Genomic DNA, 15,072 nt, shown 5'->3' on the forward strand with positions numbered 1-15,072 from the left:
TTACAGCCTTATTCTAAAATTGATTAAATAGTTTCCCCCCCTCAATCTACACACAATACCCCATAACGACAAGCAAAAACTGGTTAAGAAATACACAAATGTAATATTACATTTACATAAGTATTTTGACCCTTCACTCTGTACTTTGTTGAAGCACCTTTGGCAGTGATTACAGCATTGAGTCTTATTGGGTTACAAGCTTGGCACACCTGTATTTGGGGAGTTTTTCCCATTCTTCTCTGCAGATCCTCTCAAGCTCTGTCAGGTTGGATGGGGAGCATCGCTGGACAGCTATTTTCAGGTCTCCAGATATGTTAGATCGTGTTCAAGTCCGGGCTCTGGCTGGGCCACTCAAGGACATTCAGAGCCTCCCGAAGCCATTCCTGCGCTGTCTTGGCTGTGTGCTTAGGGTCGTTGTCCTGTTGGGAGGTGAACCTTCCAGTCTGAGGTCTTAAGTGCTCTGAAGCAGGTTTTCATCAAGGATCTCTCTGTACCTTGCTCTGTTCATCTTTCCCTTGATCCTGACTAGTCTCCCAGTCCCTGCCGCTGAAAAATATCCCCACAGCATGATGCTGTCACCACCATGCTTTACCGTGGGGATGGTGCCAGGTTTCTTCTGGACGTGACGCTTGGCATTCAGGCCAAGGAGTTAAATCTTGGTTTCATCAGACCGGAGAAACTTGTTTCTCATGGTCAGAGTCCTTTAGGTGCCTTTTAGCAAACTCCAAGCGGGCTGTCATGTGCCTTTTACTGAGGAGTGGCATCATTCTGGCCACTACCATAAAGGCCTGATTGGTGGAGTGCTGCAGAGATGGTTGTCCTTCTGAAAGATTCTCCCATTTCCACAGAGGAACTTCAGAGCACTGCCAGAGTGAGCCTCGGGTTCTTGGCCACCTCCCAATCAAGGATGATCAATGGAAACAGGATGCACCTGAGCTCAATTTCGAGTCTCATAGCAAAGGTTCTGAATACTTATGTAAAGAAGGTATTTCTGTTTTTGTTTTTGTTTTTTTGCTAAAACTTCAAAAAATCTGTTTTCACTTTGTCATTATTGGGTATTGTGTATAGATTGATGAGGGGAAAAAATATTTAATACATTTTAGAATAAGGCTGTAACGTAACAAAATGTGGACAAAGTCTGAATACTTTCTGCCTTGTATGACAGTAAATAGTATATTAGTTTTAAACTAGTATAACAATCACACAAACCGTGGTTCAGTTAACTCTTCATGTCCACATGAGGGCAGCAAAGCAATATGATGTTCTATAGGTGTCTGTCTGTCTGCACATATACTTGTGCAATAAGGGGCCAATTCCAAATGGAATGTTATTCCCTTTCCTTATGCACCTTCCTCAACGTGTATTCTGACGTTGAACTTAAGCATGAGAATAGCATACTATTCAAACGCTATTCGTTTTGGGAGATCAAAGAAATGAAGGTGTTGCGGTGTGTCTACAGATACCACTTGACTTAATTCCCTCATAATTGCACCACCTTTATGCACAATGAATAAGGTCGCGCAACCTGTCGGTTCCAAGTGAAACAACATCGACTTTTTCTCTGATAGAAATAACACCATTCTTCATGCACTGCAATTTACAAATTGATACGAGCTAGATAAATGACTATTCCGTTTGGATAAGGGGATCGTAAATATAAATTATAATTGTTTTATATATACACCACATGACCAATAGTATGTGGACACCTGCTCGTCGAACATCTCATTCCAAAATCATGGGCATTAATATGGAGCTGGTCCCCCCTTTTGCTGCTATAACAGCCTCCACTAGATGTTGGAACATTGCTGCGGGGACTTGCTTCCATTCAGCCACAAGAGCATTAGTGAGGTCGGGCACTGATGTTGGGTGATTAGGCCTGGCTCGCAGTCGGCGTTCCAATACAGCTGCAAGATGTTCGATGGGGTTGAGGAGATCAGGGCTCTGTGCAGGCCAGTCAAGTGCACGGGGACATTTTCGTGCTGAAACAGGAAAGGGCCTTCCAGAGGCAGTTTGGAACTCAGTGGTGAATGTTGTAAATGAGGACAGACGATTTTTACGCACTATGTGCTTCAGCACTCGGCGGTCCCGTTCTGTGAGCTTGTGTGGCCTACCACTTCGCGGCTGAGCCGTTGTTGCTCTTTTAGACATTTCCACTTAACAGCACTTACAGTTGACCGGGGAAGCTCAGCAGGGCAGAAATTTGACAAATTTACTTGTTGGAAAGGTGCCATCCTTTGACGGTGCCACGTTGAGCTCTTCAGGAAGGCCATTCTAGTGCCAATGTCTGTCTATGGAGATTGCATGGCTGTGCGCTTGATTTTATACACCTGTCAGCAACAGGTGTTGCTGAAATAGCTGAATCCACTCATTTGAAGGGGTGTCCACATATGTTTTGTGTATATATAGTGCATTTTACCTTATGAAGACACGTTTGAAACCAGTAACATGGCAGCAAACGGAAGCATATCAACATATCACCTTTTCCACAGTAAATGAAATGCTGGCCTTATAACTTGCAGATATGAAATATGGAGACCCAAGCTATAGGCTTCTGTATCCATTTGCAAATGACATTATAGCCCCAAACCGACCGAGCTGATTTATGATTTCTAGAATGTTTTAATTATATGCCTAGACTTTTCACTGCAATTTGTATCATGTTAAATATTAGCCACTATCGGTAGCCACCGTCAGTTATGCCCACATACACTACCGTTCAAAAGTTTGGGGACACTTAGAAATGGCCTTGTTTTTAAAAGAAAAGCAATTTTTTTGTCCAATAAAATAACATCAAATTGATCAGAAATACAGTGTAGACATTCTTAATGTTGTAAATGACTATTGTAGATGGAAACGGCTGATTTGTAATGGAATATCTACATAGGCGTACAGACGCCCATTGTCAGCAACCATCACTCCTGTGTTCCAATGGCACGTTGGGTTAGCTAATCCAAGTTTATCATTTTAAAAGGCTAATTGATCATTAGAAAACCCTTTTGCAATTATGTTAGCACAGCTGAAAACTGTTGTTCTGATTAAAGAAGCAATTATACTGGCCTTCTTTAGACTAGTTGAGTATCTGGAGCATCAGCATTTGTGGGTTCGAAAACAGGCTCAAAATGGCCAGAAACAAAGAACTTTCTTCTGAAACTTGTCAGTCTATTCTTGCTCTGAGAAATGAAGGCTATTCCATGCGAGAAATTGCAAAGAAACTGAAGATCTTGTACAACGCTGTGTACTACTCCCTTCACAGAACAGAGCAAATTGGCTCTAACCAGAATAGAAAGAGGAGTGGAAGGCCCCGGTGCACAACTGAGCAAGAGGACAAGTACATTAGAGTGTCTAGTTTGAGAAACAGACACCTCACAAGTCCTCAACTGGCAGCTTCATTAAATAGTACCTGCAAAACCCCAGTCTCAACGTCAACAGTGAAGAGGCGACTCTGGGATGCTGGCCTTCCGTCTGGCCACTCTACCATAAAGGCCTGATTGGTGGAGTGCTTCAGAGATAGTTGTCCTTTTGGAAGATTCTCCCATCCCCAAAGATGACCATCGGGTCGGTTAGTTTGGCCGGGTGGCCAGCTATAGGAAAAGTCTTGGTGGTTCCAAACTTCTTCCATTTAAGAATGATGGAGGCCACTGTGTTCTTAGGGACCTTCAATGCTGCAGAAATGCTCTGCTACCCTTCCTTAGATCTGTGCCTCGACACAGTCCTGTCTGGGAGCTCTATGGAGAATATCTTTCACCTCATGGCTTGGTTTTGCTCTGACTTCCACTGTCAACTGATAGACAAGCTTGTGCCTTTTCAAATCATTTCCAATCAATTTAATTTACCTCAGGTGGACTCCAATCAAGTTGTAGAAACATCTCAAAGATGATCAATGGGAACAGGATGCACCTGAGTTCAATTTCGAGTCTTATAGCAAAGGGTCTGAATACTTATGTAAAATTTCTTAAAACCTCTTTTTGATTTGTCATTATGGGGTATTGTGTGTTGCTTGATGAGGGGGAAAAAAACTATTAAACACATTTTAGAATAATACTGTAAAGTAACAAAATGTGGAAAAAGTCAAGGGGCCTGAATACTTTCCGAATGCACTGTATGATTATGATGGTCATAATGGTTCTTGACAGTGTCATAAAGTGCATTTTCTTAGTCCAAGTAAAGTGACACAGGATGGTCATAATGCTTCATGACAGTGTCATAAACTACATTTCCTGCAAGTTATTTAAAATATGATGAAAAAAACATGACTGTAAAACATTTATTATAACACAACAAAGGGCAAAATAAATAAACTTTCAAATGAAATGAAACTTCTTGGCAGGGAAAAACACATTTGAATTAATGTGGGTTTTGACACTCTTGTGTGGTGTCATAAACAACCATAAAATAACACAATATATGTTACAACAGATGTAAGTATATGGGTCATGAAAGTGGTATGACCATATTATGACAGGTTAAGACAAGTTATGTCAGCTGTTATGACATATTATGACATGGTTATGACGCTGAGTGTGTTACCGGAAATCCTAATTAAAGGTACACCCTATTTAAAGCTTTAGATAAATGTACTGAAAACACTATTGAATAAAAACTCAATGAGAAAATGTGTTGGCCAGCAAGTGGGAGGGCTTCAGTGGTTGAATTCAATTTATTCAGCATGTGCAAGAGAACAACATCTGCGAAGCCCGTTACCCACCTGCAAATATGTTAAGTCTGAATACCAACTACTGAGAAGTGCTTAAATCAAAATGTGTAAAAAATAGATAGATTTCCTACAGTAATTCTGAATCGGGTCCTAAGAGCCCAGGAGCAGGGGGCAAGGCATGATGATATGCAAAATATGATGATTTTATTCCCCGGGCTGAACTGCCATTCAAATGTGAAGATGAGAAAAGCATAGAATACATTCAAATGAATAGACACTTTCACATCTGGAGGGAACTCAGGGCAGATCAGCACGTATGCCCGCCAGAGTGTAGCGCAAATGACGCAGTGCTTTTTCAGGCCTCTCCAGAAATCAATTTCCTAAAAGCAAGGTGAAGGCACCATATAAATAGAATGACCCTATCTGAAGAGACAAGGTCCAGTTGTTTTAAAAATAATAATCATTTGAGGGGGGTGGAACAGCTTTAATATTGCAAATAGATTGTGGATTCTATCAATGTAATTGCATCATTTCCAATCCCCAATATATTTTTTGGCATATATGTATACACTACCAATCAAAAGTTTTGACACACCTACTCATTCAAGGGTTTTTCTTTATTTTTACTATTTTCTACATTGTAGAATAATAGTGAAGACATCAAAACTAAGAAATAACACATGGAATCATGTAGTAACCAATTTGTTTTTAAACAAATCAAAATATATTTTAGATTCTTTAAAGTAGATTCAAAAAACATGAGCTGACGCACACCCAGAATAATAGTTTGTGTGGAGGTGCTGACTAACGGCGAATAAACTATAAACTATTAAAATAAAGAAAGTCGTACACTCCATGTGTAAACTCCCAGCAATTTAACGGGTATTTACCAACGTTTCGGCATCACTGTGCCTTCCTCATGGTGTGTATTGAATCCTTGAACCAGGTTATGTAGACACACAGTGCAATTAGTGTAACCAATGAAGTAGTGAGGGGTGTGTCATAATGATTAAGTTAATTAAAATGAATTAGTGAAACTGTTAAAAAATAGTATATTGCATATTAAATATATTGTTATCATATAGAAACATAATGGAATATTGTACATCCTATTAGCATCCTCATAAATTATTGTTTCATTCAATTTCACATAATTGAATTTTTGTTACATGTAATATTGGTTCAACCTTAATATATAATGAACATCATCAACAGAGGGAACATATTAGATGTATGCTAATAAGCTGTAAAAATAAAAATATATATTTGTTCAATTTATAAGACTTGTTCATAAAGGAAAATTTGTTCATTCGAAGTGTCTGAGATCAAAGTCAATATTCAGACCACTAGGGGTCAATGTTGTTAGATAGGATATCCAGTAAGCCTCTCTTTGTAGTAGTAGGATCTCAATGTTACCTCCTCTCCTTGGTAGAGCAACATGCTCAATGCCTGTGTATTTGAGGGAGGAGATGGGATGGTTAGCTTCAACAAAGTCAGCTGCTAAAAAGAGCAGTGCGTCACATAATGTATCTTAAGCGGCGCTTAAGCTGGTTCCAAGTTTTTATTATTGCTATGTACAGTATAAGGATACACATGCTATGCACAGGAGTGCTGGTACCTTTAAACCTTCTAATGGATGCCCACTTTTCCTAGTAAGTCAGTTGATGCATACAGGTAAAGGATCTTAATTTGATCTTAGTTGTTCTTAGTTGCTTAGAATTTTCCTGTGCCATAGGATATGCGGATGAGCTTCATGATTTACATAAATTCACTGAAAACCTGCATGGTTACACATGGTTATATTAACAGTATTCCGCTTTTCATGTAGCCTCATTTTGATCAGCAAATTTGATCCACCAATCAAGCAACATCATGGACTAAACGTTCAAATCCTGTTTCTGTGACAATATAGGTTCAATTAAGATCCTACATCTGTATGTTACATCTCACACATCCCATATTTTATTCTATTTAAGTGCTATTCATTCAACATTGTGTTTACATGTTCCTTGGGCAAAAATAGTTACAGTTTGTAATGTATGTACCACCTGTTGCTTTACGCTATGAAAAACACACGTTCTCTGTCTCTGTTTCAAGAGCCAGGATGGATGGATTCCCTTTTCTTTTCTTTTTTTTTGTCCAGCCCTTTTTCATTGTTCAGTCCAGGGAGGTCAAAAAACTATTTTTCTTCAATCATGTCTTCAATGGGAAATAATTGTCCAAAAAGCATATGTTGCCAAGAAGCACTTTGTGGCAGAAATCAATAGGAACTGAAGACTTTCCCTTTGTTCAATGTCATTGACTGAGTGTCTCTCCATTTTTTGGTACAGTTAGCAAGTCAAAGCCCTGCAGGATGTAATGACAGTGACCGGGATCAGTCATTTTTAAGCGGACAATCGAGGAAAATCCATTTAAAGTTCAAAAGCAAGAGCACGATAACACAAGGCATTTTCCACTATGCACAGACTTCAATACAATGTTTATTCCATGTTGATTCAATATAATTTCATTGAAATTACATGGAAATAATGTTGATTCAACCAGTGTGTGCCCAGTGGTTTGACTCTGCTGCCAAAGACTGGCCATGCTGCCAAAACGTTCAAATTCCATAAACCGTCACAAAAGCATAAACAATTGCTTACATAGGTGCCAAATCTACAGTAGGTTCCCACGTGTTATTTTATATATTAGAAGCATTTCCCAACCAGCTAACACAGAGAATATCCTTAATTCAGCAATTATTGAAAACCCTGAAAATGTCAGTACCAGGCCATTTCCCTTGGAAAACCTTTCTTCATATATTTCTCATCAATTCACCATTAATTTGGTCCCAAAATATCATCATTTTTTTCTCGCACATGAGCTTCATAGCTATCCTAATGTCAGGCCTGCATGTATTGGAAGGTTAGACTACAGCACTAAAATAAAAATGAAATACAGATAATACAGTCTAATGGATAACACATTTGATCGAAGGTCAAACGCCCCTTCGATGGAGCATTGTTTAATGGAGCGTTAAACTCTTGGAATGTGATGCACATTCTGGAATGCAAGGCAAAGCACTGAGATGGTTGCACAGCATATTGATGCATTGAATATGCATTGAAATCATTGAAGCACATCTATACAGATAGAGTCTGTTTGCTATGGCTACCACTCTTAGAAGAAAAGGTTCCAAAAGGGTTATTCGGCTGTCCCCATAGGATAACCCCGTTTGGTTCCAGGGAGAACCCCTTCTGGTTCCAGGTAGAACTCTTTTTGGGTCCCATGTACAACCCTCTGTGGAAAGGGTTTTTACATGGAACCCAAAATGGTTATTCTACCTGGAACCTAAAGGGTTATTCAAAAGGTTATCCTATGGGGACAGCCAAATAACCATTTTAGGTTCTAGATTGCACCTTTTTTTCTAGGAGTGTACTGATGAAAGGAGCATAGCCAATGGATTTCTAAGCCATGATGGCAGGTTGATTGTAGGCTAAGATTGTCAAACACACCCACTGCTCTCAAGTGGAACAGATGTACCCTATAGAAGTCAAATGTATTTGTCATATGCACAGGATACACATGGTACACAGTACAATGAAATGCTTACTTGCACACGTGTGTGTGTGTGTGTGTGTGTGTGTGTGTGTGTGTGTGTGTGTGTGTGTGTGTGTGTGTGTGTGTGTGTGTGTGTGTGTGTGTGTGTGTGTGTGTGTGTGTGTGTGTGTGTGTGTGTGTGTGTGTGTGCATACAGTGGGGCGAAATGATTGACACCCTTGTTAAAGATAGGCAAAAATTACTATAAAATGTAGCTATATTGTATGCTCTAAACAACTGGGAAGTTATACTATTTTATACTAATACAATTGCTGAGAGAAAGAGATTTTGTTGTACAAGTTGTAACAACTCCGTAGATGGAAGAGTGTGTCATGTGCGTTAGTGCAAAACCAAGAGTCAGGCAAGGCAATTCAGTTCTCAAATGGGGATTTATTAACTCAAAAAGTTTAACAGGTAGCTTGGAAACTCTTCATGTCCCAAAATAAAGTTCACTGAAACATGGCAAACACTCCCAAATTAAACACTGTCACTTTAAGGCAATAACTAAAGTAAACTTAAGTACTGGGAAATATATTATTTTACCCCAGGGCAGAGAGAGTTTCAAACCTTAATCCTATTGGGATTCTGTTCTGGCTGGTCCAACGATTGCGACAGAGCTTCAAAGAGCTCTATTTTCATGTCATCCAACACATGCCTGCTAAACTGCATTGACACTTGGATTGGAACTGGTGCTTTGGTCAGATGGGCACGCACACCAGTGGTGGGTTTGGCTTCGAAATGAGAATGCATGAGCAGAAAATAACCCCATATCTACTGTAAAATATGGTGGTGGATCTTTGATTTTATGAGGCTATTTTGCTTCCACTGGCCCGGGGGCCCTTGTTAAGGTTAATGTCATCATGAACTTTACCTAGTACCAGGACATTTTAGCAAAAAATCTCTTTGACTCTGCCAGGAGGTTGAAACTTGGCTGCAAGTGGATAACTCCAAGCACACATCAAAATCCAAAGGTATGGTTAATTGGCCCCAAAATAAACATTTTGCAATGGCCATCTCAGTCTTCGGACTTGTTACCCATTGAAAACCTGTGGTTTGAATTGAAGGAGGACAGTCCATAAATAAAGTGCATGTGAAGGATATCAAGGATCTGGAAGGATTCTATATGGAGGAATGGTCTAAGATCCTTCCCAATGTGTTCTCTAACTTATAAAACATTTTGGAAAAGGGCTCAGTGCCGTTATCCTTGCAAGGTGAGGTATCAGTATTAAATAATATAACTTCCCCATTTTTTGAAGCTGTATTTGAATAATTATTTTATACAGTAATTCTTTATAATCTTTATCACGGGTTTCAATAATTTCGGACCTCACTGTATGTGTGCATGTGTGAGCTAAGATGTAGTATTACTAGTTGGTTGGCTGAGCACCAGAGCGAGCATTGCACAGTGTCTTCACCCTGCCTGAGACTTTCCTTTGCTCAACCAGTGCAAGACCATGGTTTTGGTAGAGCGATTGGTTGGAAGTTGCTTTGTGAGTGTGAGGTGTTGTTATGTAGATGTCACGTCTTCATGCCCAGGTCGGTGACCTGATCAGTTACACAAGCCAGATGTCTAGCTATGGTAGAACAGTTCAGTACACCTTCACACCAGACACCACACAGTGTTAGTGTCATTCATTCAGAAAAAGGTTGGAAAGGTTTCATAACTGTCCTGAGAGCTCACCTGATTATGCTCTCTGGACAGGTGCACAGTGTCCTGTTGAGTCTGATACCATTTAAGCGCCCTAGCTTAACTCAGGCTTTCTATCCATAAGACAGAGGTGACACAATGCCAGATCAATCAAATAGTCTGTGAGAACCCTGGGCTGTCCGAGCAGCCTATAGCAATATAGCATCAATACATCTCCCATATTGACAGCATCGTCTGTCTCACACTAGAACCCTGCTACAGACTACTAAACAGATGGTGTCTTAGAGTTGAGGAGTCCAGTTGCATAAAACATCTTAAGTGAAACCCTAATCTCCGCGCCTAATCTCTCCACGAGAGACCAGTGAACTCCATAAGATGTTTTATACAACGGGCTACTACTCCACATGAATCCACTGTTGTGGTTGTGTACTGTTCTTCCTTTTTTATGCAGTTGGGCACTCTTCCATTAAAATAGTAATTAACATCAATATGTTGTCTGAGAGTGTTACAGAATTGGAAGAGAGCGTAGACTTTTGCATCAGAAATTTTCTGGGATTTAAAATACAGTACTACCTTGTGCAGTATCTGTAGTACCTCAATCAATATTAGAAACGTGGGTCACTTATAATAGTGTATGTTACTTAGCAGATATAGTACCTTCAGAAAGTATCCACATTTTGTTGTGTTACAATGTGGGACTAAAAAATATTTAATTGTCATTTTTTTGTCAATGATCTACACAAAATAATATGTAATGTCAAAGTGGAAGAAAAATTCTAACATTTGTAAAAAATAAAACAAAAATACACTAATATATTTTGATTAGATAAGTATACACACCCCTGAATCAATATATGTTAGAATCACCTTTGGCAGCAATTACAGCTGTGAGTCTTTCTGGGTAAGTCTCTAAGAGCTTTGCACACCTGGATTGTGCAACATTTGCCCATTATTCTTTTCGTAATTCTTCAAGCTCTGTCAAATTGGTTGTTGATCGATGCTAGATAACCATTTTCAGGTCTTGTCATAGACTTTGAAGCAGATTTAAGTCAAAACAGTAACACGGCCACTCAGGAACATTCACTGTCTTCTTGTTATTCAACTCCTGTGTAGATTTGGCCTTGTGTTATTGTCCTGCTGAAAGGTGAATTAATCTCCCAGTGTCTGGTGGAAAGCAGACTGAACCAGGGTTTTTTTCTTGGATTTTGCCTGTGCTTAGCTCCATTCTGTTTTTTTTTAATTCTGTCCCCAGTCCTTTACAACCTTTCCAAGCATACCCATAACATTATGCAGCCACCACTATGCTTGAAAATATGAAGAGTGGTACTAAGCAATGTGTTATATTTGCCCCAAACATAAAACTTTGTATTCAGGCCAAAAAATGAATTGCTTTGCCACATTTTGGCAGTATCACTTTAGCGCTTTAGTGACTTGTTGCAAATAGGATGCATGTTTTGGAATGTTTTTTATTCTGCTTCCTTCTTTTCACTCAATTAGGTATGTAGAGTACCTACAATGTTGTTGATCCATCCTCAGTTTTTTCCTATCACAGCCGTTAAACTCTGTAATTGTTTTAAAGTCACATTTGGCCTCATGGTGAAATCCCTTAGCGGTTTACTTCTTTGTAGTGACTGGGTGTATAGATACACCATCCAAAGTGTAATTCATAAGGGCTATTCAATTCTTTCCCCATCTACCAATTGGTGCACTTCTTTGCAAGCATTGGAAAGCCTCCCTGGCGTTTGGGGTTGAATCTGTGTTTGAAATTCATTGGTCGACTGAGCAGATAATTGTATGTGCAGAGTGCAGAGATGATGTAGTCATACATTTTTTATGTGGTACTTTTGACCCCCTTTTCATGATATCCAATTGGTAGTTACAGTCTTGTCCCGTCGCTGCAACTCCTGTACGGATTCGGGAGAGGTGAATGTCGAGAGCCATGCGTCCCCCGAAACACGACCCTGCCAAGCCGCACTACTTCTTGACACACTGCTTGCTTACCTCAGAAGCCAGCCCCACCAATGTGTCGGAGGAAACATCGCACAACTGGCGACCGAAATCAGCGTGCATGGGCCCGGCTCACCGCCAAACCCTCCCCTATCCCGGATGATACTGGGCCAATTTTGTGCCCCCTCATGGGTCTCCCAGTCACGGCCGGCTGCAACCAGCGAGATCGAACTCAGGTCTGTAGTGACGCCTCTAGCACTGCAATGCTAGTTCATGCAACGTATTATGTGACCTGTTAAGCACATTTTTACTCCTGAACTTATTTAGGCTTTCTGTAACAAAGAGGTTGAATACTTATTGACTCAAGACATTTCAGCTTTTCATTTTGTAATAATTTGTAAAAATGTCTAAAAATATAATTCCACTTTGACCATTATGGGGTATTGTGTGTAAACCAGTGACCCCATAATAATCACAATTTAATACATTTTTAATTCAGGCTGTAAAACATGATTTTTTTTTTTAAGTCAAGAGCTGTGAATACTTTCTGAAGGCACTTTATACTGTCTACAAAGGGACTTTCAGGACACAGAGTGCATCCATTTTTGTAGATCTATGCGTACGTGATCCCTCCGGGAATTAACATGAGATAGACATTTTGATTTAACATTTTGGTAATTTAGCAGACACTCTTACCTAGAGCGACTTACAGTCAGTGCATTCAACTTTAATAAGTTAGCTAGGTAAGAAACCACATAACTCACAATCATTCTAAGTAAAGCAGCTATCAGCAAAATCATTGCTGGCAAGAAAAGACTGCAATGGCTGCCAAAGGTGCTTAGACCAGTATTAACTCTGTGGTGTGAAGAGAAAATGTTTCTGTAATTTCTCCTTCACTTAAATGTGGAGTAGGTTGTGTAGATCGATAAGAAAACAAAGGTAAACCATTTTGGCATTAATTCACCATTTCAAATACGCGTAATTAGGCCATAATCCATAGTTTGGCCTGTGTAAAGAGCTCTAATGAAAGTGCTGTAATAATATAATATAGTAATTCTAGTACTTATTAATTAGAAAGAAAGCTTTTAATCCTTTTTTAATGGAATGGAAATGTGTCTTTATGCTCTTTACCCAACCATCTGAATAGCCAAGTCAACAACTGCATCCCAATTATACAAACATCCAAAATATCTGATAATTAATACATCAACCAGAAAACATCCATTCATGACAACGCGATCATCCGTCTCCCTGCGTCACTTATAGCGGTGTCTTGTCCACCTGCTCTACATGACACAGTTCAAACATTCCTGAATTTAATTGGCAGCCTGTTGTCTGTGGGGGGATGCTAAAAAGACGTGATTTCCATCTGCACCATGGTCTCTTAGATTGACAGAGCAACAAGCATTGAGTAAGTAAGCCTTGTCTAAACTAGACAGCCCATAGGCTGTTTTTAGCGTTACATAGCTTGATTTACAAGTACACCCCCTGGACAAGAAGCTAGTCTGATGCAGGGTTTTACACACAATCCATCTCCTTAAAGGCCCCGTACAGTGAAAATTAAGTTTTTCTTGTGTTTTGTATCATATTGTACAACAGTTGATGAAACGAACACTGTAAACGTGTGAAAACATTTGATCAATGTTATCCCCTAGAGTCGATGTCCGCGCCCCTTCTGAAATCGAATTAGCATATTTTAAAAATCCCCATCAAATAGACATCTGTTTAAGATAGAGATAAACACTGCTTACTAGTGTTTTAACTATGCTTGTTTCCTACAACGGCCGAAGATGTAACATGCCACGCAGAGAGAACGGTCACTAAGTGCATCGTTGGAGCATGTGTCGATACTGATATGATCAAAAGAAAGAGAGTGCTGCTCTTGGATCAGTTATCTCCATTCAAATCTTTCCTTAATAAAGAGGCAATCTGCAGTTGCTACATCTATTTTTGGACTTGTAAATTAATGATATGTACGCATTGATTCTTGAAGAATATAACTTATACACTGAGTGTACAAAACATGCTCTTTCCATAGGATACAGTAGATTGACCTGGTGAGTCCAGGTGATCCCTTATTGATGTCACCTGTTAAATCCACTTCAATCAGTGTAGATGAAGGGTAGGAGACATGGTTAAATAACTATTTGTAAGCCTCGAGACAATTTAGACATGGATTGTGTGTGCACAATTCAGAGGGTGAATGTGCAAGAGAAAAATGTAAGTGCCTTTGAACTGGGTATGGAAGTAGGTGCCAGGCGCACCGATTTGTGTGTCAAGAACTGCAATACTGCTGGGTTTTTCACGCTCAACTGTTTTTCGTGTGTATCAAAAATGGCCCACCACCCAAAAGACATCCAGCCAACTTGACACAACTGTGAGAAGCATTGGAGTCAACATGGGTCAGCGTCCCTGTGGAATGCTTTTGACAGACACCTTGTAGAGTCCATGCCCTTAAACATTGAGGCTGTTCGGAGGGCAAAAAGGGTGCAACTCAATATTATGAAGGTGTTCCTAATGTTTTGTTCACTCAGTGTAAATGCCTCATGAGCTTATTTCAACTGTCGTACCGCATCAGAACCCAAAATATAAGCTTGTTTTACGCCAATGTTTGTAAAGAAAGTAAATGTAAACAAACACTATATAGCCTCAAAACATGGTTAAACTATCATTTGTATATCATGGATGGTCAGTCCTTGTAGATTTAGTTCTCTCTATGAATTTGAGAGTGGTAAAATTTCTCCAGCACCATCCCTCAGCTTTTTACTGTGAAAGGGGCGAGGATGTGCGTTGTTAATGTTTCAACTGCTGATTGCCGCTATAACTTTAGAATTATTTCACAATACTGATGACGGATCAGCTCCTAGAGAGATATTACCTCCTAACCCTATTGGAATATTATTGCTCACCTGTTAGGCTACACATCATGAAATATATTGAGACAAATTACAGGCAGTAGCCCACATGTAGCAAAATAGAACTCAATTCATTGAACAGGAAATGTATTTCAATATGATTGAAATAGGCCTATAGCCTACTGTTTTTATGCAGTCATTTCAGTTTTCATTTGAAGTATCTTTTTATAGCCTACATCGTTTGTTTGTATACATTTCAAAGACATTGCAACAATTTCTAAGGTTTTACTGAGTTACAGTTCATATAAGGAAATCAGTCAACTGATATTAATTAATTAGGCACTAATCTATGGATTTCACATGATTGGGAATACAGATATGCATCT

This window comes from Salvelinus fontinalis, chromosome 28, assembly GCF_029448725.1.
Source record: "Salvelinus fontinalis isolate EN_2023a chromosome 28, ASM2944872v1, whole genome shotgun sequence".
In the NCBI taxonomy this organism is placed as follows: Eukaryota; Metazoa; Chordata; class Actinopteri; order Salmoniformes; family Salmonidae; genus Salvelinus; species Salvelinus fontinalis.